The 25,295-nt window shown below is 42.0% G+C and overlaps 1 long non-coding RNA gene across 1 annotated transcript; it reads right to left on the reverse strand.

Moving 5' to 3' along the window:
- Nucleotides 1–304: 304 nt before the first annotated feature.
- LOC140847058 (uncharacterized) lies at nucleotides 305–25,151 on the reverse strand. Its single transcript, XR_012126664.1, has 3 exons — nucleotides 23,873–25,151; nucleotides 23,003–23,452; nucleotides 305–5,342 (listed from the first exon to the last, which is right to left on the reverse strand). It is a non-coding gene; the product is annotated as an uncharacterized lncRNA (long non-coding RNA).
- Nucleotides 25,152–25,295: the final 144 nt, after the last annotated feature.

The following is a 25,295-nucleotide window of genomic DNA, read 5'->3' on the forward strand; positions in this document are numbered from 1 at the left end:
AATCCTTACATTTCTTATTGCTTGATCGATGTGTCAGACCTTTCTGGCATTCCCGTTTAGGATTAGGATGACAACAATTTTTTGAATTACCAAATCATGGTTCAATTAGGTAGTCTATGTCACATTGTCTTCTAAGCTTGTATTAAATCTGATTTGATTTCACTGCTGCCAGCATAAAAGGAACAAAAAAGGGGCTATTTATTTATTGTGTCTCAGTGCTGAAAGTTCCCTTGTTTTTATTAATATAAACTATACTGACTTGAAAGCTAAACCTAAATTGGAATCACTCTTTAAAATTGCAGGCTCCTTTTTCATCAGGAAAAGGTTGGTTTGTCGACATGGATTGACTCGAGCACATAATCATTTTAGTGACCTGTGAGTAAGTGTCAAACATCATGTGCTGGAACAGGGTGTCAGCCATGACTAGTTTCACAGATGCCTCTCCCTGCTGCCGACATCCATCATCTCTATAGCTGCATCTTCGCCAGAAGACTAGGGATTCTATTTCTTTCTCTTCCAGTCACTAGATACAATAAGCATGTTTCTATGGAGATTTTATCAATGTCAGCTTATAAACACAAAATTCCTCAGGCAGAAGATAATCGTTCAGGTGGTGAAGAGTCTTATTTATTTATTTTGCACAAATGTAAACAGAAAGAAGAGACTTCTTGCCATTCCAGCCATTGTTTTTCTGTTGCTAATCCTCAAAGTTTTACAAATCAGTTCTAAAAATTAGAGATTTAGAAGTTGAATTTATTAGTTTTAAACTACTAGAAGAAAATAATAGGCATCAGAAAATTAGCCAACCTCACCTTGCTGTGTATATCATCTGTGTAAAATCCCAAATGAATGAAAGTCATTGTGTCACATTTGCTTACACAGCAAACTCTCTGCCTTTAAAATTGTCTCTGTATCTTGTGGGACTTGTTAAGCTGTTGGGCTTCTACTCCTTTTTGGAGACATTTTACTGCTGAGACCATTTTACCTCAAGTTGGATTTGGGAACATCTTTTTCTATGGAAGGAAAACATAAGCAGTTACAGCATGAGCTCTGAATGGAGGCTTGCTTTGGTCCTCTGACCTGCAGCCTGGATTCCTGCCTTATGCCTGAATCCCTGCAGTGACTGGAATTGCTTTTCCTGGACCCAGTTCTCTCTTCTGGGGCTCCTCCATGCCCACGGCCAGATCAAGCAATCCCAGTCCACCCACTTGCCCCACTCCTAGCAAACACAGCCCCTTGCCCTAGAATGGTCATGTGCCCACGCAGGTTTAAGCTGATTTGGTTCTTAGATTTGGTACCATCTCTTCAGCTAACCGTACTCCCAGCTTGCCTGTCTCTTGTACTTCTAGGCTTATCTTAGCCTCACGTTCCTATTTCCCCACACTACAAACACCAGCTCTTGGCCTTTCTCCCATGATTAGCCCCGTCAGCTCTGACCGTATGGATGTGATTGGATTTTTGTGGACAGACGCTGTTCTGACACAGCCTGCTGCTGCTAGTGCTTGAAGCGTGATGGATACAGGGCTTCTGAGCAACCTGGTTGTTGGTATACTGTAATCCTTGACAAAAATTATTAGTCTTCCAAGACTTCATCTCCCTGTGATAGCATGTATCAGCCCAGTAATTGTTCTGTAGATAAAACTGATAGGAAATCTGAATAATAATTTCTGTTTTGGTTGCTGGCTATGTACCAGGTGTTTTGCTAAGCACTTTATAAATATTGTTTAATCTATGTAAAGTCTTCCACCTCATTAGAATCCTATGAGGTAGGTGTTATTTCTCACACTCTGCAGATGAGACCCAGCGAGACTGAAACACATACTAAGCCTCAGTGAGGAAACAATATTTGAGCATCAGTGTGAGAGTCCAAAGGGCGTGTTCTTAAACGCTCACTACGTTGTACATGTGCATGAAGAGAGTCTATATTTCAGATTTTTATTAATGGTTTACCTTCAACTCCAGGAAGACTGCATTTATAAGGTTCTAGTGTAGATTATATGCTTTGAAAAAAACCCAAATATCTGATGGTAAAGTAATGGAGTGGGTTAAAGTGATTTTCTCTACTAACTTCCTGCCTCTATCATATCCAAGATCCTGGAGACGGGGACTGTGTGGAAAAGGCAATATTGGAACTATTTTGTACAGTTCAAACAAAAAAAATAACTGAACTGGGTGAACATGCTTTTTATTTCAAAAATTTTCTGTCTAGATATATAAAAGCATAGAGACAGCTTATGACATTAAAATAATAATAAAGGCAATTAGAAATAAAGCCACAATGAGAAGTAGAGGCTCAGGGCAGAAGTCCAGCACCACAGCTCGTACTAGAAGCCAAGAGAAGAGGGAAGGCTGTGGCATTTTATAATTTTTATTGCCTCAAAAAAAGGAAGCGTATGCTCCTTAGACATCTAATTAGACCAAGTGTACCTTCCTGAGTTAGAAGTCATGACAGTTCAAGTGGTTCTCTCTTCTATTGATTAAAGGAGAAGGACATCATGCTAAATATTAAAGAAAGGAAAGATGACTAACATTTGGCGAGAACCTATCTGCACGTAACGTCACGTGAGGCGCTTCGACATTGCTTAGACACATCCTGTCAAGAACATCTCTGTGCATGTCTGACTAGCACTTCACGGACATTGTATTTGCTCCTCTGTTCCCCGCTAGACTATACACTCCTGGATTCAGAGATTTCTTGGGGCTCTTGTCTTACCTTTCCTCTGTCAAACGTCCATGTCCTGGATGGAATCTTTCCTGACGACTACTTCGAAAGCAACGGTATTCCCACGACCTCACCTGCTCATTCTGCTTTATTTTCTGCATAGTTCCTACCACTTATTTGAATTTATATTGAATTAGTTCTTGGTTTTCTCATTTATTTTCTGAACACTTTGCTAAAATACAAGCTCCCAGGAGGGGGACGTTGTCAGCTTGTTCAAAGATTTGTCCTTATCCCTCAAGACTATGCCTAACATACAGTATATACTCAAAATAAATTAGATCAATAAATGAATGAGTTTGTCTCATACCTAACTCCAGCGCAAACCATGGTATGTAACAGTAATTCTAAGGATGTTTGCTGAACTAAACTGGATTTCTAAAATTCTCTTGCTGGTGGGGAAACTGGGTTCAAGGTGAGTCAGCAGTTTTCTGAAGGTCCCATATTTACATATATATAGTGGAGGATTAGAACATGAACCCAGTTCTCTGTATGCACAGAGTCCAAGAACATTGATTTCTGGTAATGCAGATTATCAGAGGATGAGGCCTGGAGAATCTAGAGAGATGGACACTTAATCTCAAATGAGTTTTATGCAAGCATAGAATGGAAGTCAATTCATGAGCTATTTCTTTGTGTTATTAACTGAAAGGAGATCCATAGCTTTACTAATCAAACATGCCTGATGCAGAACTAATATTCTTCTATAAAAGTTGAAGAACTCAAAATGTACTTTCTTGCAAAGAGCCAGCCCATCAGTACATAGGAGTGGGCCAAGGGTACCTTTTGAAAGGACTACATTTTTCCTTAACAGGAGCCTTGAAACCACTCCAGCTTTTGAAAAAAATGTACTTTGGTATTAAATGTTTCATTGCTTCATTATACAACCTGGAAAAGGCATTTAGTCCTGAAAAAAATGTAATGGCACATATTAATAGTGGAAGTGAGTTGGCCAGAAGTAAGTTTTATGTGCCCTCTGAAATGCTTAGTTCTTTTGAAAAATACTTTATCATGGTAGCCAATCAAGGTGAGTGGGCAGCAAAATGCAGCCAAAGTAGATGAATGAATTGACTTGTTGAGCGAGGTTTTTAGTATTGTTTACCTGAATAATAATGTTTACCAAATAGACATGGTAATAATTTTTATTAAGCTGCTGCTTCTGACAATAATTCGTAACTACTGTCAGCTGCTTCTGAAAGTCTGCTCCTAGTTAGACGTAATAAAAAACATACATCAGTAGAGAATGACTCATGATTTCCTGGTATAGTGGAAATAACACATGCTATAGAGTCAGTCCAGCCTAGTTTCAAATTCTGATTATGCCACTTAGCAAGAGGAGAGACCCAGAGAGCATCTCTTCGCTTCATAAAGTTGTTCTGAAAAGGAAAGGGAGTGACACATGTGAAGTACCTACCTAGCCCAGTGCTTGCCCACAGCAGATGGGACTCAGTAAGTCTTCTATGACCTAGATACAAACTCAAAAGTATATTTGGCCCCAGCCAAAGGGCTAGGAGAGAGTTCGATCTCCATCTGCGTCTCTTCAGGAACGTGAAGTGCACCCTACTTCAGAGCCCACCGCGGTGTTTCCTAGATCCTGTCTTGTTTCCTTCACATGTTCTATGTCCCCACAGCCTCTTGATGCCTCTCACTGAGCTCTCTTAGTGTCTCAAATAACAATTGAAAAATATATTTTTCTATGCCCCGTTCATGTCATTATTATATTTATTTTGTTCATAATTGGGTCTGCTAAATGCTAGTGGCAAGTAGCAGTTGCTTATAGGAATTTATGAGATACTCTCCTGCATAAGAAAGGTAAATCTAGACTTTCAGCTTCCCATCCAAAATTGGTCTACCTCTCCGGCTGTAGGGAATTCTACATGAAGATTGGAGAATGAGCTTATCCTGAGCCACCAGATATTGGGACACCCTTCCAGCCCGCCAGATTCTTCCCAGCATCGTGACCCTGAGCTCTATCATTCAGACTTGGTTATGGTGTGTGGCCAAGGTAGCCACAGAGAGAACTGGACAGATGGCTTTGGATTGCAAACAAGTCCAGGCTTGCTTAATGAATCTTGGCTATAATTGGTTTCTGCTTCTACTTTGAAAGAAATGATTTGTCCTTTTAGTTGTGCTTTACTGCTTGCTGACAAAAAGCTTGTCATCAAAAAGCTTGTCGTTAACACAGATACGGAACACTTCTGCCCTCTTACTGATTTGCAGCTAAAAGCCCAGCCCCTATCCACTTCTCTATACACTTGTTGAAGGGAAAATCTTCCAAAGAAATCAAGTCACAATTACTTAAGGTCAGAGAATCCTCCCAATAGATCCTCACTTAGTCTCTGTCATTTCTCAGCATTCAGGGCTAATGCTTCTGCAGCATTTGGATTCCATGATCTACTTATGGCTTTAAGTCTCAGCTCCTGTCCCGGGCACAGTGCTGCCGGAAATGCTTTGTCTCCTGGTAGGGAATAGCCCCTGCGTGGTCCCAAAGCCTGCTGATTGCAAACCGCGGGATGGCAGCCACGTCCCGGCTCTTCCGTTTCTGCAGGAGGATGGGCAGCAGCCCTGAACCGATCTGCGGAGCTCTGACTTTGATGTCTTCTTTCTATCCAAACTCTGTCCACTGAAATTGAAGTTAAAATTAAGTTTCATTTTACAATTTCATTAAGTGAATTTTGAAAATTACATATAATATCACATAAATCTGGCTTTCTTCTTAAAAGATCCAGTCTTAAACAGAGGTATACTTCCTCCAAAATAGAAATTCCAAAATCTATATTATATCTACCATGTGTCTCTAATGTTGAGGTTGTATTCTTAGAACCATGCATCCAATATTTGGACAGTGGGCACATTTTTTTCTCACAAAATTCCATCAAGATGAAGTTTCTATGTTTTAATCTGAGATACAGTTACATATATTACCTGAAAGTAAAAATCGCTTTAGGAATCCCCAGAATGGAAAAGTGGCACCCAATAAACCCCACCTATTTTTCCCAGCTTCATTGAGATAAAATTGCCATGTAATATAATATAACTATAAGGTATACAAAGTGATGATTTCATACACATATGTATTGTGAAATGATTTCCACAACAAGGTTAGTTAACACATCCATCACCTCATATATTCACCATTTTATTTTTTGGCAGTGAGAACACTCAAGCTCTACTCTCTTAGCAACTTTTCAGGGATATAATATGGTATTGTTAACTGTAATCAACATGCCGTACATTAGATTTCCAGAACATATTCCTCTTATAACTGGAAGCTTGTACCCTTAGCCAGTATCTCCCCATAAACCCTATCCCTCAGTGCCTGGAAACCACCGTTCTACTCTCTGTTTCTAAAAATTGCCTTTTTTTAATGTAAGCAAGATCATACAGTTTTCAAAATCCCACCTTTAACAGAGTTGTATTCAAAGAGGCACAGGAACATTCTCTGAAGTCCCGTCCTTTATATTTATCTTACACCCCATCATCTGCTGCCACTAGGAAATGATAATATCTGACTTAGAAAAAAGAAGTGTGTGTATATATTCTAAGTCTATCATGTCAGTATTTCATACGGTTCCTCACGAACAGGATGATCCCTAAGCTCCTCTGCCGTCAGAACAAGTTTGAAGTCGCTGGTCTTAAACCATTCAGTTCACAGGTTTGCAATCACTTCATTCCTCCTGCTCAGACTCCCTCTTCCATTCACCCCAGTATCTTTAAGAGGCAGGAGGTGTTTGTTATTCTCTGATAAAGGTTAGAGCGCTGTTCCCCCTCAGCCCATGTTGGACCCAAAGCGTACCTCTTTTTCTGCTCCCTCCCCAGCTCCCCTGTGTTTCCTGGGTGGGGGTCTACTTCCCCTTTCTTATCTATCCTTTTTTGTAGCCTTTCTTTTTCTAGAGTTGGTCCATAGTTTCTCTTCCCAGCTTTGTTTTCTTCATTGATAGTTGCAGAACAGCTTGGAACTGGAGTGGTTTAGGATGAAAGGCTAGGTTACGCCTCAGGGATTCCCAGATCCGGCTCATGATGAGAATCTCAGCGGAAGGTTAAGGACCACCTCTCAGCAGGGCCACTCTCACAGGAGAGGAGGTCTGGTGTGAAGTTGAGGCACCTGTAATTTAAAGGGAACACTCCACAGATGGTTCTAGTGGGCAAACCCTGTGCCTTTGAGTTTTAAATTCCTAGGACTACCTAGAACAGGGCCTGGAACTAGCAGATGTTAATAATGTATGTCATACTATTGATGCAATTATTAACTGATTGATATTGTAGCAAATAGAAGCGATAGTTGGCAAACTATGCTGTACAGCAGGAAGTTAAGTATTCCTTAGGGGACTGTTTCCTTATTGCATAAAATTGGGGGGAAATCTGGGTTCATCAGTAGTAAACAAATTTACTGAAAGTAGGACTATTCAGAATTTTAGAAGGCCAGTGTGAGAAATGAGTCTTCGGAAATACATCCGTCATCACTCTGTATCCATCCCTTCTGACTTACTTTTGACTGTGGGAGGAGCCTTTGAGGGGCCAGTATTATGCAGAATACAGCTGGGGAGAGTTCCTCTAGGACTGGCCAGATGCTCCCCGAGCTCCCCAGTGCTACACATCTGGGTGAGTTACTTGCATCCGATCTCTCCAACTCTGGCTGGATGTTAGAATTACTTGAGGGAACATTTAAAACTCACAGATGTCCGGGTCTCACCCAACACTAATGTAATCAAAATCTCTAAGGGTAAAGTCAGTAGAATTAAAGAAAAAAAATCCTCAGATGATTTTAATGTGCTGATGATATTGAAAACCATTATTTAGAAATGAAGTAAATGTAAAATATGTTCTTAATTATTGGCCACCATTAATAGGTCACATTTATTGTTGATTTGGGGCTAGGTATTTTCCTCATGTATTCTCTAACTAAAATCTTCATGGTTATTTTATGAGACAGATACCATTATTATCCCCTTTTAAAGATGAGAAATCTAAGGCTGAGATAGAAAAAGTAATTTGCCTGAGGACGTGGAAGTAATAAGTTAGGGGTTTCATGCCTAAGCGCTTTGATTTGAGTGTAGACATGTAGCCATTGACACTACGCTGCTTCTCCGACCTCTTCTTCTAGCAGACTCTCTATCTGCTTAAAACGAACACATTATCTGCATTTAATATACGAAAATGCTAACAAGAATCTGTTAACTTCAGTGCCAAGTTCTTCTACCCACAAAATCAAATACTCTAGTATTTTGGCCATTGTAAAATATTTTGGTATTTTTTTTAATCTACTCATCAGAAACTTCTGTAATAGTTCGTACACATAGAACATAACCAACATTTTTCCTCCCTTTTACTCCCCCTTTTGACAGTGGAATAGGGAACTGACTTAGGCCAAATCTTCTTTCCACTAAAAAGACATTAAAGCTGATTCAGGCATTTAAAATTCAAGCCTGCTTTCTCTTGGGTTGTATTTACTTTGTTTACTGAATTCACATCAACTAAATATGAAAAAAAATCTCTTCCTCTATCATTTATGTAATATAGCAAAACTTCAATTGAATGGACCCCAAATGATGGAACTTCTAAATAATTGTGGGAATTTTTTTACCTTTCTATTTCTCCCTCACTCAAAAGCAGAGAAAGAGTAAGCAGCTGGCAGCCAGGAGCGTTCAGCAGCTGAATCACTGTTGTTCCTTCCCCTGAAATTCTATTCCACTAATTATCTATATAATTAAAAGAAATAATGTTGGTTTTCTCCTAGAATCCTTTAGAAGTCAACACAGAGCTGGCTGCTGTGACCTCAGAATCAAGAAGACAGATCATCTTCCACTTGGAATTTAGGACATGCAAATTTGTATTGTTATTTATTCTTCTTTCTCTTTTAAACATCCACACTGTTGCTGCAATTAGGTATTAAGCCCCTAGGGTCTGTCCATTCTTTCCCTTTTGATTCTTAGCTCCTCGCAATAAACACATAAGGATGGTTGGGTGATGCTGGGAGGAATACAGAACCAGTTCCCAGTATTCGGCTTTTACAACCATAACACAGAAGCAAATTGATACTCTTCAGGCATTTTAAGATCAGGAATCAATAAAAAATACTAAATTATTATGATGTATGTTCACTATCTGCTATTTACACTGCTATTCTTATTATTTATTGAAAAATATTTAGGCCATACATTGTTATTCTTTGTCTGTGCTTACACTATGTTAATGTTATGGGCTGTTTTATGTGCCCCTTCCCCAAATTTGTACTTGAAGTCTCCAGTACCTCAGAATGTGGCTGTATTTAGAAACAGTGTTTTTCAAAAGGTCAGTAAGTTGAAATGAGGGTGAGCCCTAGCCCAACATGACTCGTGACCTTATATGAAAAGGAAATTAGGATACCAGTGGCACAGAGGGAAGACCATCTAAACACCGGGAAAAGACGGCCATCTGCCCCCCAAAGTAGAGTCTTCAGAAGAAACCAACCCCAACACCATCTTGAGGTAGACCTCCAGAAGTGTGTGAAATTCGGTTTCTGTTGTGTAAGTCTGTGGCACCTTGCTGTGGAAGCCCTAGTGAGCTAACACAGTTACTCTGGCTGCTAGAATCTTACAGGCATACTTGCTGTTCTGAGTAACATAATGTCTTAGCACTTTCTTAACATTTTCAGTGCTTTTTATTATTCAATAATTCTATTTTGTTGTCCACTTGGATTTCATAACCCCTAGATGGAAAGCAAGGTAGGTCTTTATTTCTGCTTTTCTCCTTTCTTGTAATATGCAGTTTGACCAAAAATGAGCAAAGCGAATTGTGTCTGTTCTAATAACTAGTTGTGAGTTTATGTAAACATTAGTTTTTCTGTGGGATCATTTAAAACCTAACTTTCTAATTTGAAAGGAAATAAAGGATTCTTCCCAAAACATACTCAACAACAAAATGACCGTTTAGGAACTGACGTGATGATTTGCACTGACACCCTAAAGCTCAGATAAGCCCCTGCAGGGTCTTGATGTGCACACATCCCAGAAGCACCTGGGCTCCCTGGGTGGACATCAGACCGGGAGGCATGCCCGGCTGCCTGGGATTTGAACATTAAAGATTGGGATGCTCTACACAAAGTACCTGAAAACTTTTACCAGATCCCAAACATATCTTTTTCAAAAATTGGTCTTCAAATATGTTCTTATAAAGGAATTACATACCTGATACCAATAAATACCAAAAACTTAAAAGATCTTATTTTATTGTGCAACTGACATCTGTATTTAAATATTTCTTTTTTTCACCTCCTTCATAAAGTTCCTTTTAGTTTTGCCCTCTCCTCTTTTGACAAATGTCAGTTTCTAACCCCAGCTCAGAATCTTTCTTTCTTTAACTTCACAACTTAAAAAATGGGTAGAGTAATAATATTTGCTTCTAAATGATCTTTTAAGGTTACATAACATGAAGCACATCAGGCATTGACTAGATTGATTTTCACATTCTAGGAGCTCAAAGTGTGGGTATTATTAGTAATAATAACAAAATATCTTGCACTAGATCTTATGTGAATTCACATAAAAATAGATTATCATGTGGGAGTTATAAAACAATTTACAATATACTTGAAATATATCTTTAAACTATAGTTAAAAGATCTTTCACATAATGAAAGAATATTTCAGATGGTGTAATGAAATGCTTTTTATGTGCAATGTTTTGCTGAATCTTCAGATAAACCTGAATTGGTATCATTCACACCATTTTACAGATGTGACATATGGGTCCGCAGAGGTCATCCACGACCTGCCCCCAGAACCCCACTGCTGGGAGCTCGCAGTGCCGGAGGGCAGACGCAGGCTCCTCCAATCCAGTGCCCTTCCCACTCGGCCACAGTTGAATTGCCGGGATATTAACTTCGGCTATTCCTGCTTGTTAATACATCTTGCTCAACATGGTGTTTCTTTTATTACTATCTTTTTTCTATAAATAACAAGCTATAGTTACATACTTGGGGCTCTCAACCTTTCCTGGCTAGGATTCATATTGGTAATTTGACACCTAATTCTCTCCCGCTTCTGAGATTCCTCTTCTAACACAGGCATTGTGTCACCTGCCTCCATAAGGGACATCATGAGACACAGCTCGTTGCTATGTCTCCTATAACGATGGGACTTTATTGTTCATTCCTTTGTAAAGCATCCCCTCTCTTACTCTCAGATTGCACATCAAAATGCTACAGACTTCTGCACTAACGCTTCATTTTTACCTCATAGATACTGTCATCCTTGCATTTAAATGTCATTTTCCCCTTGATGATACAAGCTTAGAGCACATTTTGAGTTCCTCTTCTGCAAGTGGATACCACCTCTTGTATCTGGGATCCTGCCCTCATTCCCGTTCCCTTCTTCCTTTCCTCCTTCATGTTCTTTATCTTTCATTCTTACTACAAGTTGGAAAGTTTTATTTTGCTACATTGTATACATGTTTGTAAATACCTAAAACCCTTCTGGAACAAATCGACCAAGCAACTTTGGCTTTTGTGCCTACGTAATTAACCATTTGATTTCAGGTAACCTGGTCATTCCAAAGGAAAACCCAGAGATGTCGCCTGTCTTGTTTTGTTTTGGATCACGCAGCCAACTTACAGTGTGACAACCTGGGGATCTGTGGGAGGCTCAGCCCTGCTTTGGAGCAGCAGATAAGCCCACGACATGGTTAAGGATTCCTGCGGAATGTGGTCAGCAAGTTTCTCTCTCTGAGAATGATGAGACAACAGAATGTTTTGTTGAGGGGAAAGTATGGAGAAAAAAATAAAGCCTTTCTTATTACTCATTTGGAAAATGAGGTTAAACCAGGCATCACAATTATACCATGGAAAAGAATGCTCTGCTGAAAACTGGGTTGACCGGAAGACTCGAGAGTCTAAGTGAAATCTCATTTGTAAATCAAATGATTGGATAAAGATTCTGCTTAGCAAAAAAAAAAAAAAAATTTCATTCCTTAACATAATGCAGTAGTCTCTTACAAAACATTTATGTAAAATATTTCAAATAGTGCCGTGTAACTGCCTTCCCTTTTCCACTGACCTCCTACCCAGCACCTTTAAATTGGGCAGTGGGAGATGCCGTGGTGAACATACTATCTTTATAATTTCACAAGTCCACCTGTAGTTCAGGATCAATTCTCATACTTTAATCCTATCTGCCAAAGAATTTTTAAACTACATAACTGGCAAATAACCTGAGCTGTCATTTATGGATCTTTCCTCCACGGGAAACAGGTAGTCACAGCAGCTCCTTAGTGCAGATCGCCTTGAGATGCTGCGGGAGCTGAGGGATCTTACCAAGACCGACAGACCCCGCAGACAGAAACCAACAGAAAGATGAAACACGAGAGCAACATCAGAGCAGTGGCTAGGTCTGCGTCTCTAATGAAAGACACATTTTGAACCTAGCCCTCTGACATGTTTCATTTACCGTCTAATCCTCCTGTATTCCGTTTTTTAAAAAACAATTTTTCATAGGTTATCTTCCAATTCCTCTCCCAGTTGTTTACCCTCCTGATTAGACTCTTCTTACTTTAGTAAAATCTTTATATGTAATGCATTTAGACTGTGGTCTTCTTTGACTTGTGTATGTATATTTGGAACAGATGGCAATGTTTAAATCTTGTTTATATTTCAAAACTCCCTAATGACTGTCCAGATTTTCCCATGTATCCAGTTGCTTCATTGACATCCACATCCAAGCTTTGCAAAGGAAACGTGGCATGTCTGACGTGACCTTTTTCTTCTTCCTTGCCCCCACCTAGTCCTATTTCCCTGTACCTGTCTCAGCGAATGCAGCAGCCTGTTTGCTTTCCTGTACTGAGCACAGTCAGCCCAATACCTTCTAAGGGTCTCCGAATCCACCTTCTCCCTCCTTCCTACCTCGGTGCTGTTACAACCGCTCCCTGGGCTAATGCTATAGGCTCCTGTGGTGGTTGACGCTGTGAAACTTGACTGGGTGGAGAGCCCAGAAAGATGGTGAAACATTTCTGGGTGTGTCTGTGAGAATGTTTCTGGAAGAGACTAGCGTTTGATTCAGTAGACTAAGGGGCGAGACCTCCCCTCACCCACTCCATTCAGGGTCCAAATAGACCAAAAAAAGGTGAAGGAGGGGCGAATTCTCCCACTCGCTCTCCCTCCCTCTCACTTTGTGTTGAGCTGGGACACCTCACCGTGACCCCTGCACCTCTGGGGCATCGGGCCTCTGATTGGATGTAACATCATTGGTTCCCTGGGGTCTCGGGTCCAGTCTCAGACTGAATCACACCACTGGCTCTTCTGCTTCCCCGGCCTGCAGGCGGCAGGCTAGGGGGCTTCTCGGCCTCTCTAACCGCAGGAACCGACTCCTATAGATGCCCTAGTGGTTCTGTTTCTCTGGAAAACTGACTAACAGAGCTCCCGATCCTGATCCTCTCCTAGATTCTGGTCTTGCATTCCTTCCATTCATCATCCAAATGCAACCAAAAGGGTCATCCTGAAGAGCTAACGCGGCCACATCAGTCAGCTGTTTAAAATGCTCTGGTGGGGTGGTTGGTTTTTCTTTTTGTTCTTTTAGAAGAAGTTGTAAGCTCCTTACGTGGCTCCAGGGCTGTCCACATCTGCTCCTTCTTCAGCCTCATCCTTCAGCCTCCCATGTCCCTTCCTCTAGCCACACCAAACGTCCTGTACATTTACAATGAGTTATACTCTCTTTGGCTCACTGTTGCTCCTTAGAAGAGAGTTCTTCTGCAGGGACCCTTCCTCTGCCAAGACTCATTTAGGTGCCCCTGCAAGGTACTTGGATATGATTTTCCTTGTTAAACTACTGGGCCACCATATTTTAATTGTTTATCTTCTCTCTGCATCTCATGCACTAGATGGTAAGCAGTCTGTGTCCTGCTCATCTGTGAATACACAGCGCCTAACATGTTCTCCAATTCATACATTTTTAATGCAATTTTATTTCTCTCCAGCTTTCTTTTCGTATACAGCGATTCACATTATAGCTTCATTGTTTAAATGATTTTAAAAGTACTTACAGATATATTAAAGATTCTACTGCAGATGAAATACAAAATATACTAGGTGATTCCATTCTGTCAAAAATTTAAAGGTACTCTGATTATGAGGACTTTAACAAATTATTCTTCTGCCCCTTGACAAGGCTGTACTTAAAACTTTACAAAGATAAATCTATTTAAGAACAATGCAAGGATGTATGCTTCAGGAACAATCATTATAAACATTAATTATGACCAATATTTATATGAAGAGAGAATGCAGTTCATTCAAAAATTTCATTTGGTCAACCAGTAATACTGCTTAACATCACAAAATACTCCAGGGCATTTTGCAGTTGACGCCTAAATAACCTCTTTCGAATACTGAAATATTTATGTACACATCCAGATAGCAAAGATAAAATATTAGTCACATTTTTCCATTTGAAAAACTTTAGTGTTTCTTTGAGCAACATGATAAAAATCTCAGTTTAACAAATAGTGTGAGTTTGTAGTTCGTTCCCAGCTCTGTGACTTTTCCTGTTTAGTTTTTAGCTTCCTTGGTTACATAACCATTGCGTTTGCTTAAAGCTCAGCCAAGAGTAAGGTTATATCTTGCTGGCGGTGTGATGTAAACAATGTCTGATCTTGCCCTGCCATTTTTCTTAAATCTTCTGCAGAGCTGGGTGAAACTGTGCCAGTATTCATAAAAGAAGATTATGTTTTAGAATCTGTATTGTATTATTCAATAAATATTCCAAGGTGTCTGCAAACAGGGATTAATGGATTGCATCTCAGGAAACCAGAAAGGTATCAACCCAATGAATTAAATGAAACGCTCCTGCATGATGCTCATTTAAACTGTAACTTAAAATAAAATGTGTGTAAACTTCCTTTTCCTTTTGTTTCATTTTCCTGTCATAAGATAATGTAAAATAAAATGAAATGAGACCAAAATGAAAGGAGATTTTTTAAAAATCTAAATGTGACCTTCACACTGAAAAGTAATGCCTTTCTTCAGTCATCAGTGATGGTACCGGTGTGCAATTAAAACATCTGGAAGAAAAACGCGTGTTTCAAAGCCTCGGTGGTGTGTCTCACTGGCTCACCGCATCCTGGTGCCGCTGGAGGCATCCGGGCCGTAGGGACCAGCTCTCTAAAGCCTTGCAGTGGAAATTTCCCATGTAGTCGGTATTGGAATGTTTCATCATATTTAAATGATTGGATTCTTGTTTTTGAAAAATATTCAATTTGCGCCATCAAAGGGGCGTGCGTATTAGGTTGGATCTTCTTTCAACACTTACACTCAGGGGGCGCACTAGGGATCTCAGATGGGCTTCTCATCTGTTGTGCAGCTCACATAAGAGCCTCGCTTAACGCTGCACCCCCACCTTTCTGTCTCTGCTCTTGCCCCGGGAAATTCTGTAAACAGGGTGGCTACTACTGCCCAAATATCCTGTAGTAATTTAAGAGGTCTTTTCTCATATTAGCCACGTTCATTTTTTTCTTTTATTATTTTATTTTTTTAAGGAATAGCTCCTCTCCTTGAAATGTAACATAGACCTTGAGGAGAGGAAAAAAACGATAAGTTAGGATCTCTTCGAAGTGTTATTCTCCTTCATTTTTCCTTCCTAGAAAAGTCATATATTTCAAATAATCCCGGTCACATTCTAGGCTGCCGTTGAGAGGTCCAGAGAGGACTTGATTCTAATTATCCTCTGTGTATTTTTATTTTTTGATCTCCAGGTGATATTTTTATTGAGACATAATTGACGTATAACATTGTATTTGTTTCAGGTACACAACATAATGATTCGATATTTGCGTCTGTTTCAGAATAATCACAGTAAGTCTCGTGAACATCCATCTGAATTATTTTTATGCCCATTAAGGCTTGAGAAGCAAGGCTTAGATGAGTAGCTTTCATCGCGGACTCCCAGTCAGGATCACACGTGGCGTTCAGAGAACTGCCATCGCCGTGCCCTCCTCCCAGAGACTCTCGGGCAGCCCGTGAACATCAGCGTGCTGTTCATTAAGTGCTCCAGGTGATTCCCGGTGAGGCCAGGGCCAAGGGTGGGAGCTCCCGAGATGACCGTGGGAGTGGAGCCCGGCCTCTGGCTGCGGGGGCGGTGACCGGGGCGGGTCAGCTGCAGCAGCGCGTTAGGGCGTCTCTGGACGGAGGGAGCCCCTGAGACGGAGGAGAAACCCCGAGTTTGGTCTCTTCATTGCAGCTCATTGTTCTTGAATCTCTCCAGAGACAGAAGACAAAGGTGGACTTCTTGGGTTTCGAGTCCCATCTGCCTGTGGGTGTGGTGGTGGCCGGGGGAGGGTCTGTGCCCCAGGCTTTGAAGTCATGTTCTCAAGAAGCATAGGTGACTCCTCCACATAGTCTTACCCGCGGAGGAAACTCAGCTAAAGAAGAGGAAGAAATGGCAGGTTCTCAGGTAAAGGACATGTCCTGTGCCAGGGCTCTGTCCTCTTTCCCTCCTGAGATGCCGTGGTTTGAGAATGTGTCAACATTTACTTCGGTGTCTCTGGTGTTCCTGCCTAACAAGTGTGATTTCAGCTACTTTTCCCCCCTGCTCCTCTTCTGTCAGACAAGGGTCGTTCTTTAGAGCACTTCTCCCCTGCATCGCAGAGCCTTCTCTCCATTTTCACCCTGTGCCTTGAGCAACGCCCGCCTTTGATTAATGACTTGCCACGACTGAAAATGTCCCCTTTGTGGCAAATCAAGTCGGGAAGGCGCTGATATCCGAGATCCCTATGTGGGATGAAGGGGGGTATAGGCTGCTGGGGTTTCAGTGGAGAAGGAGAATATGTAGTCTTTAGGTCCCATCCGGATGCTCCATCAGTTCCATGAAGAACAGGATAAAGAAAATGCACATCTAAATAGGATGGCATTAATGGCCCAGAATAACCAGAAATTTCTGAAAAAATAAGAGGAATTAGAAGGGACAGGCTCTCTAGTATGCTAAAGACAGTTTACTTATATGAATTTTTAGAGATTATGGGATATAGGTGCTCTACGTGTCTTGATGTTTGAATAAAACTGATGTTTTTCATGATTAGATTTAGATTATGATTTATGTGTTTTTCTGGTCAATATCATAGCAGAGATTGTGTCCTTTGGAAAACATCAGGCACCTGGTACCAATTTGTCTCATCACAGCTGATGCAACTTCATTCACTTGGCTCAACTACCCTCTGCCAGATCCCTCCATTACTCTTCTTTGTACTTTTTAAAAATTACTTAAAACTAATCTAAAACTGTTGAAGGAAATGCATTCATGTTGAATGTTTTTTAAAGATACCACTTGAAACAGAGTTCTTTTTGTGGTCTGAACCGTACATGTACTTGGAGCTTATTAACTGATAATAGTATCAGCACACAAGTCCCTGTATGCTTCTATGCCTAGGTCTGTCTCACACATGGTGACTTATTTTTGCTCAAAATTGAGCTCTGGTGTCAGCCAGTCGTTTCCACTCTTGGGTGCCATTATCTCAGATGACGAATCACTTTAAGTATTGTCTTGCCAATGGGTTTCAGCCCTGGGCACGTTGGCTATGGATTCAGTGTGACCAAAGAAAATGACAGCAAAACGTTCTTGGGGTGAAAGGGATATACCCAACTTTATTTCCAGGTGGCAGGTCAGTCACTAGAATCCCATTCACTCGGAGCGAGTCTGCATGCAGCAAGCTGGTCTCTGCCTCTGGGTCCCCCTGTCCTCACAGCTATCCTCTGGGCCCCTCTGTTTGCACAGTCAAACTGCACAGCCATCCTCTGGGCCTCTGTCCTTGGTGCTGCCGCCACCACTCCAGCCTCTGCTCTGCTCTCCTGCAGCCTTGCAGCCCTGCCACTGTGTGGTGCCCAGAGCACTGGGAGAAGCTCTTTTTATAGAGTCAAACTGCCCACAGGTGTGCAGTGGGCTAGTCAACCAGGGCCAGGTGAAAATCCACCCTCCACACCTCCAGGATTCTCTCCTCCCAATCTCTGTGCCCTCAGTCCTCTGCAATGGTCCCTGTGCAAGGAAGCTGGAACATTGTTCTCCAGCCTCTCCAGCAGGAAGTCCTGCAGACACACAGGCCGGACTCGTGGCTCTGGCTCTGACCTCTGCCTCTTTGGTCTTGATGGCTGGAACTGCTGCTCTGGTTTCAGTTGTTGCCACAGCTCCAGTGAGATCCTATTTGACTTCCCATCTAATTTCCTTCCATCTACTCCTGCCTGGATCAAATTAAACCACATCTGGGTCCTTGTAACCCTCACGAGACCCCTCAAATTCCTCCTATGAGTAACAGGTCTTATTTCTTTCCGGTTTCTCGTTGCTTCAGCTACTGTACTTGTCACCTCACATTTTGTAATTGCTGCCTCAAGGCACACTGCACCGTCAGGGAAGACAGCTTTCCCACCTCTGATCCCGACAGAACAATTCCATCCACCCCCAAGTCCCACAGACGCAGGAGCCAAGCTGACATTGACTCTGAGGGCTTCTGCCTAAACCCGGAGTCCAAATCCACTGGCTCAGCCTGAGCACAGAGGCAGACCACAGAGCACCCCCCGACCTGGGAGGGAGCTGCCCCTCTCCTGGGGGACTTTCAGCTGCAGGGTCTTTGTTTTCTTTATAACCACTGGGCATGCTTTCAATGCAGGAGGCGCCAGGGCCTCCGGCACCACCCCTTCATCCTTCCCCAGATCCTCCATTTCTAGGGCTGATGGCACCTCTCTCCCCTCCCCGAGTGCATCCTCTGCTACAACCTTCCCCTTTTCTGCTGAGACTCGCAGCAATGCTACCTGTGTCTTCAGAAGCTCTCTTACCTTCAGCTCAATGCTGCGCAGCTGATGTTCTCATGCTGCCTCCCCCTGTGCCTCCCTCAGTGAACAAATTCTTACATAGTGAATAAGTTCTTACATGGTGAACAGTACAAGGGCAGTCATCACAGGAACTTTCGGTTTTGATCACGCATTATGAACTATAAACAATCAGGTCAAATATGAATATTCGTTTGATTTTTATACTTGATTTATATGTGAATCCCACATTTCTCCCTTATCATTATTATTATTATTATTATTTTAAATAAAATGCTGAAGTGGTAGGTAGATGCAAGATAAAGGTAGAAAACATAGTTTAGTGCTGTAAGAGAGCAAATTTAGATGATCAGGTGTGTGCCTGTAGACTAAGTGTTAATCCAAGCTAGACAAGGGCATTAAAACATCCATGGATGCAGAAGCTTTCTCTCAAAACAGGGGGGGTGAGGTTCTAAGCCTCACCTCTGTTGGCCCCCCATCTCTCACCTGATGGCCCCCCTGCGACTGTGCCTGTCTTAGGTTGTTCCTCCCTTGAGGAATCTTACCCGTCTCTGGCTAACCAGCCATCTTCCGGAGATGTAAAGTTGGTGAGAGAGAAGTAATATCCTTTGAAAAGGTTAGTTTTCCACTTCTTTACAGATTTATGCCCCGTGGCTTGTGTCCAGCACTTGCTTTAAGACATCTTTGCCAGTGAAAAGGATTATGATGCACAGCAATTTTAAGTATAAGGCACGAATTCTAGTAAAGAGCTGTATTTTGAAAGGAAGAAAAAAAGCTATGGAAGTAGCAGATGGAAGAGAATATGAGAAGATTGAGTATTTCTAGAATATGAGAAGATTGATTATTTCTTTGACATGATTTCCTGTAGAGTAACGTAAGCACATATAGGTTTTAACAAACTACTAATTAAATTGCGTACACACATTAACAAAGCAGGAATACAGATACATAGTAAAAGCAGGCCTACAATTACTGGCCATATCCAACGAAACCAAGAAAACCAGTCAGGTAACCCAGGCATTTGTGAAAACTTATTGACAATATGATGGATATCATCTAATTGATTCTGAATAGTTTGAGGAGAATCAGACAAATTGAGACAACACATTCCTGGAAACTGTTCACATCCTACGTGCTCTTTTAACAGCAGACGGTCCACAGCAGCGCGATCCTGAGGCTCTGCAGCTCGCACTTCTCCCAGGTCTGGGTTGAGTTCCGATAATATAGAAGCAGTCAAATTTGTTGTTTTGCTGTACGCACAGGCCAGCTTAGAGATCTCTTTCTGCATTCCTACGACAAGTCCAGGAACCGGCAGGAGGAACGCAGCTGCAGCTGCAACAGCGGCAGGATCTCCAAGTTTCAAGTTTTCCTCACAATCTGACGGCAGAGCGCAGAGACGTCTCTTACGCTTATATCCGGACGGTCTATTAGATCAGGAAGAATGCGTCCCACCCCACAAACACCTCGGTAGTGGGAAGAAAGGGCTTGATGTGTTGTCATTACACAAAATTACCCAACCATTTGGAAGTCTATATCCAGAAGACCATTTCACATTGATTGTGGAATTACAGTAAGAGGCTACATGAGTACAGTGAGTACATACACAGTCCGTGATGCTCGCAGTGCTCACAGGGAAATTTAATTGGGCATCAGGAGTAAGCGTCTCAGGGGGAGGAGTGCTATTTCTGTAACTTACAACATTCAGTACTAAAGTTTGCCATCATTCCCTTTGACGGTGCTCTCCAGGCAAATATATATCGGGGAAATACGCCAAATTAGTCAAATATTTTCCTTGATGAGGAGAAGAAATTCCTCTGACATGTTCCAGGGGCCCTCTGGAAAATATCAGAGTTAATTACAGGTAAAAACACTTTTCTAAATTCGGTCTTGGGAAGTTGTCAAAAGTTTTTAAGGCGCTTGCCTAAATAGAATTATAGTTATTAAATAACACTTATTATTTAACCAGAATGATAATAAGAAAGTTTAAAAGCAAATGCAGGTTACGTAGTTAACAACACTTAGCTTAGTCTTTTTAATATTAAGATCTCATTTTCTTAAATACTCAGACAATTCATTGAGACTTTAAGCATAAGAAACTGTTTTAATAAACAATCAGAAAACTTTTTACAATCTTTCAACATAAAAGGTAGAGTAATAAACTTTTGTTCTTTTAACAAACAAAAATTCTAGTCTTGCTGTATATTTGATATCAAGATTTATTTGCTTTAATTTCACATAGCATGACTATATCAATTTTTTATAAACTTTTTACAACTTTCCTTTTACATTCAGTGTTCACTGTCTTTAAACAAACAGCTATACTTTTGAATAGTTATCTTCTTTTACTTCCTATACAATGCATTTCTATTCCTTATACCTTCTCTTATTAAAACATACATTCTTTAGCATACAGAAATGTTTTCCTTATTATATTAAGTAGTTTTCATTAGAACTTAAAACCATTTGGTACCTTAACCTTCAGTGAACACTGAAAAACAGGCCACTGTAAACTGTTACACCAGCATTCTTCAGATTGATACATCTATGAACATATTTTATCATTTTTGGAAATGTGCCTTACAGCACAATTTCTCATTAAGCACAAAATATGTCTATATAACTTAGCAAACTTTAAGAATTTTGGTTACCACAAAAATTCTCAGGCTGTTTGCAGATATATATACCATTATACATTAATACAGTATTATTATTAAGATGTTTATTTGCTACACTTGTTTACTTATTTTTAGCATCCATGCCAGATTACTTATAAAACTTTTACCAAACATCAAAGTCAAGCTTTTCTTTAGGCATCTTCTTGAAATATTTAACAGGTAACATCAACTTAAATGACTTTAAGTAAACTTTGGCAGTTGTTAACTATAAGGACATGTCCGTTTCACTTAAATTAGCTTTAATGCTTAACATTTTTTATTAGATTTCATGGAAGTTTTAGAATGCTCAATGTTCACAAGCGCTTGTCTTTAAATCAGTTTTTATTAATACCATCCGGAGGTAGGAAATATTTTTCATTTACATGCTTAGACACACAAACATACAGACTGAGACATAATGACTACAGTTAGCAACACTTTTCATACAAAAACATACACACAAACTGATTAAAGATTTGAGTTACTAATATTCAATTGCCTTCTTTCTTTTTAGCTTACTTGATTAAAGTACTTCAGTTTTCAAGAATACACTCTAAGGGCGAGCAGTTTACATAACTGGGTTAAGGTTTAGATGGCCCCAGACTAACAGGGCCAACGAAGGCTCTGAACTGATACGGACTGTGTGTGTCCAGGGGGCTGGAAATGAAATGCAAGTACAATTCTAGCACCAGTCGTTTAAAGCCAGGCTGTGTTATAAAATATAAATCTCTTCTATCTCAGGGAGTCTAGTTTAAGACTTCCCAATTTTCAAAGATCATGATGAACCAGTAAGTAGAATAGATTTTCACTAAAGGAATTTAGAAAACTACTTCCATATTGTAGTAGTGCACGGGACTTCTCACTATTTTCCTTGTGGCAAAATGTATTTAGCTGCATAACATTATATCGCATACTTCTTTCAGGGGCCAAGCCTCTCTAATCAGTGTTTGTGTTGAGGCCAGGTTTATGTGCAGAAGATAAGACACTTCTTTCTTAGTTTAGGGATTGAATTACTCTGTTAGTTTTCCTAGTTTCTTCTGCCCGAGCTTTAGTCCTTCCTCGAGAGGCCCCTGCCTGTCTGATGAGTGCAGGGACTGTGTGACTTTTCTTCACTGCTTAGAGTCTTGATCTGAGTCACAGGCTTGTCTCGCTTCCCTGGGGCTGCAGACAAGGAAATGCGCAGCTCCAGGACGACTGCCTCTAGGGAAAGGAGTTAACAGAACAGAGCTATTGACTTGTTGGTCTGACCTTTCAGCTTGATGGCTTTACAGACGCCACTTACATTACATTACACAGGAAAAAGTGGCGCAGGCCTAACAGGACTGCTTTGAAAGGGAGCAGAGGAACCCTTGCAAAGGGAGAGAGAAAATTCAGAGACTGTTACGGACATTTATGGTGGGGTTTATACCCTTAAACACCAGTTTCTCTCACTGCTTGGGAATTATCCTGCTAATCACCTACTGTAAGAGATCTGATCTGTGAGATAAGAGGTCGGGATCATCTGCATCTTTCGCATAGGCAGCAGCCTAGCTGGAGGTTCACTCAGCGCCATAGGATCAATCAGCTGGAGCTGAGATCTAAGGACCACGGTCTACTGATCCAGTCCGCCCTCGGAGTCCGCCGATTAGGATAGGAAAGTAGGAAATCGGCTCAACCACTCCCCGACATTCCCATTGGTCCAGAGGCGGGGGATCAAGGAGCGGCAGACACCGGGAAACCTTTCACCTGAGACTTAAGACTGGTAGCCACCACTAATCATCTTTTAAGTGGCTAATGGGTGCCCAGACACATTTTATGAGATAAAGAGTGCAGCATTAAGTCAGGAATAAGAGCGAAGCGTGGGTCTCCTACCTTGTGGGGATGAGCGTCAGGTTCCGTGAGACTGATGAAATCAGAAGAGAGTTAGGGACACCCCCTGCCTCACTCAGAGGCCACGGCAGGCTGAAGAAGCAGGCTGGGAGTCAGAGGCAGAGAGAGAGAGGCGCTCCTCACGGACACCCAGTCGGGCTGTCGGGGTCTGATTCCAGACACGCGGGCCTTTCAGAAGCTGCTGAAGTGCAGCCTCAGCCTAGAGTCTCGCAGGTGCCCACGGCCTTCCTCGGTCCCTCGCATCCAAGGAGACGCCTCTGAACGGGAATCCGGGCCTCCACTCAGCTGACATTCCCGGCTCCCGAGGGAGACGGGGGATCCACTGAGGGAGACGCAGGGGAAACTGTCGCTCGAGACTTTGACGTCGGCAGCCGGGCTCCTCCCATTTAAGTGGCTGACGAGCGCCCGATGTGTGCCACAGACGGCTCCCTTCTATAAGGACAGGGAGAGAAAAGGCAGGCTTGGGTGCTGATGCTCACCTCTGAGGTCATCCCGGGCGAGCCCCTAAAAAGGGGGAGTTTGCAAAGGTTGCAAAGCGAGAGTGATCAAGTTACATAAAGACTAGACAGGCCAAGGCATAGCGTCGCCCCGTCCAGGAGCTTTCTTAAGATCTCATAACATTAGCCCAATTTGTTTGTTTGAGGGTTCCCTGGGGCGGCAACCAATAACAATATTTTTTAATGTATTTATGCAATTGGGCAAAATCCTTCTTAGAAGTTTTCACTCCTGGTGTTTTTAGGAGGGCACAGAGTAATTTTAAATAGTCCTCCGGTTAGCTGCTTTGGTCTGTTTGGCCCATTATAGTGTCCTGACGTCTCGCTGTCCCTACGCGCGATTTCTCGGGAGTCTTACCGGATCAGCGATCTTCGGAGCTGCCAGCTCTGCTTGTCAAGGGTCGCCCGAGCGGAGCTTCCCTGCTCTGTCAACGGTCCCTGTTCGAGCCCCACTTGCCAGTCAGTCCCCTCCCTGCCTCTAAGCCGCAGACAAAGGAGGAGACGTGATGAGTCGTTGAAGACCTGAAAGGGTCAGCCAGGGGGCTCAAGGCGTAACAGCTCAGGAGCAATGCTGAGAAGACACTCCTCATGTTTACTGAGCAAATGAACTTACAATGAACTTAAACATCATTATCCGGCCTTGAGTCTAGCCCAAGGTCGCGACGCTTCTCAAGGATACCAAACTGTGTGAAGATGGCTCCGAGCCATGAGAACTGCTTTGGTTCCCATCACTCAGTCCTTGATTACACATCAACTGAGTGTGTGGGAAAAACAGTCAAGTCATGTGAGCTTATAAGTTTGATTTCTACCTTACTTGAATTATGTATCAACCCCATCAATCCCACAGGGGGGAACCTAGTAACCACAATATTGCTCATGTGATTGTACATTAATACCAAAATAAAAAAGGTGGAGCACAACTCCTGCCTCCTTAAGTGACTTCCTGCACAGTATGGGGAGGAACACTGAGCTGAGGGTGGAAAAACCTGACAAACGTTGCCGGCCAGGCGGCTGAGGCTGACACCAACAGTGATAAATCAAAACATTGACACATGCACCCTTAATAACATGCGATGACAGTGGCACTTCACCTCTATGGTCTTCCAGTTTAATCATGAGAAAAACACACAATTCCAACTGAGGCACACTCTCCAAAGTACCTGACCAGGACGTCTCAAAGCTGTCACGGCATCCGAAACAAGGAAAGCCTGAGAAACTGTCACAGCCGTTAGAAAACAGCATAAAACCTAAATGTGATTTACTCCCACCAGGAGGTTTAAAACATTTTAACAGTAAGGTATTAACAAAAGGCCATGTAATGGAAGCTGCTCAGGCTGAGAGTAGGGGTGGGAATTGATAAGGGCCTGGCTATACCTGGTTGAGTTTTTTAAATGTACCAATAAGAAAGATGTAACTGGCTTAGGCAACGTCCGGGAAAGAATGTGAACCCTGCAGTACTCAGCCAATGAGGAACCAGGGGAGGGACGCACGCACTGAGGTAAATTACTGGGGCCAAACTCCCCAGGTGTGCCTGCCCACCAGACTCCCAATCCTGCCAGACCGTCATTAAAGCCTCGCTCCGCTCTCCTGTCTCCGTGTCCCCTTAGTGAATTTGGACCAGTGAGTGGGTTTCTCACAGTGTGACCCATCAGTAAGTCTGAGTCTCCTGAGATGCATCCGTAATCCCTGAGTTTCTGTCCCTCTTTACGGCTACCCAGCCCAGGCCACCGTCGTCTCTGAGAGCCTCTGTCACCTCTCCAGGCTTGCCATCTTGCCTCCTG

This window comes from Manis javanica, chromosome 17 (assembly GCF_040802235.1).
Source record: "Manis javanica isolate MJ-LG chromosome 17, MJ_LKY, whole genome shotgun sequence".
Taxonomy (NCBI): Eukaryota; Metazoa; Chordata; class Mammalia; order Pholidota; family Manidae; genus Manis; species Manis javanica.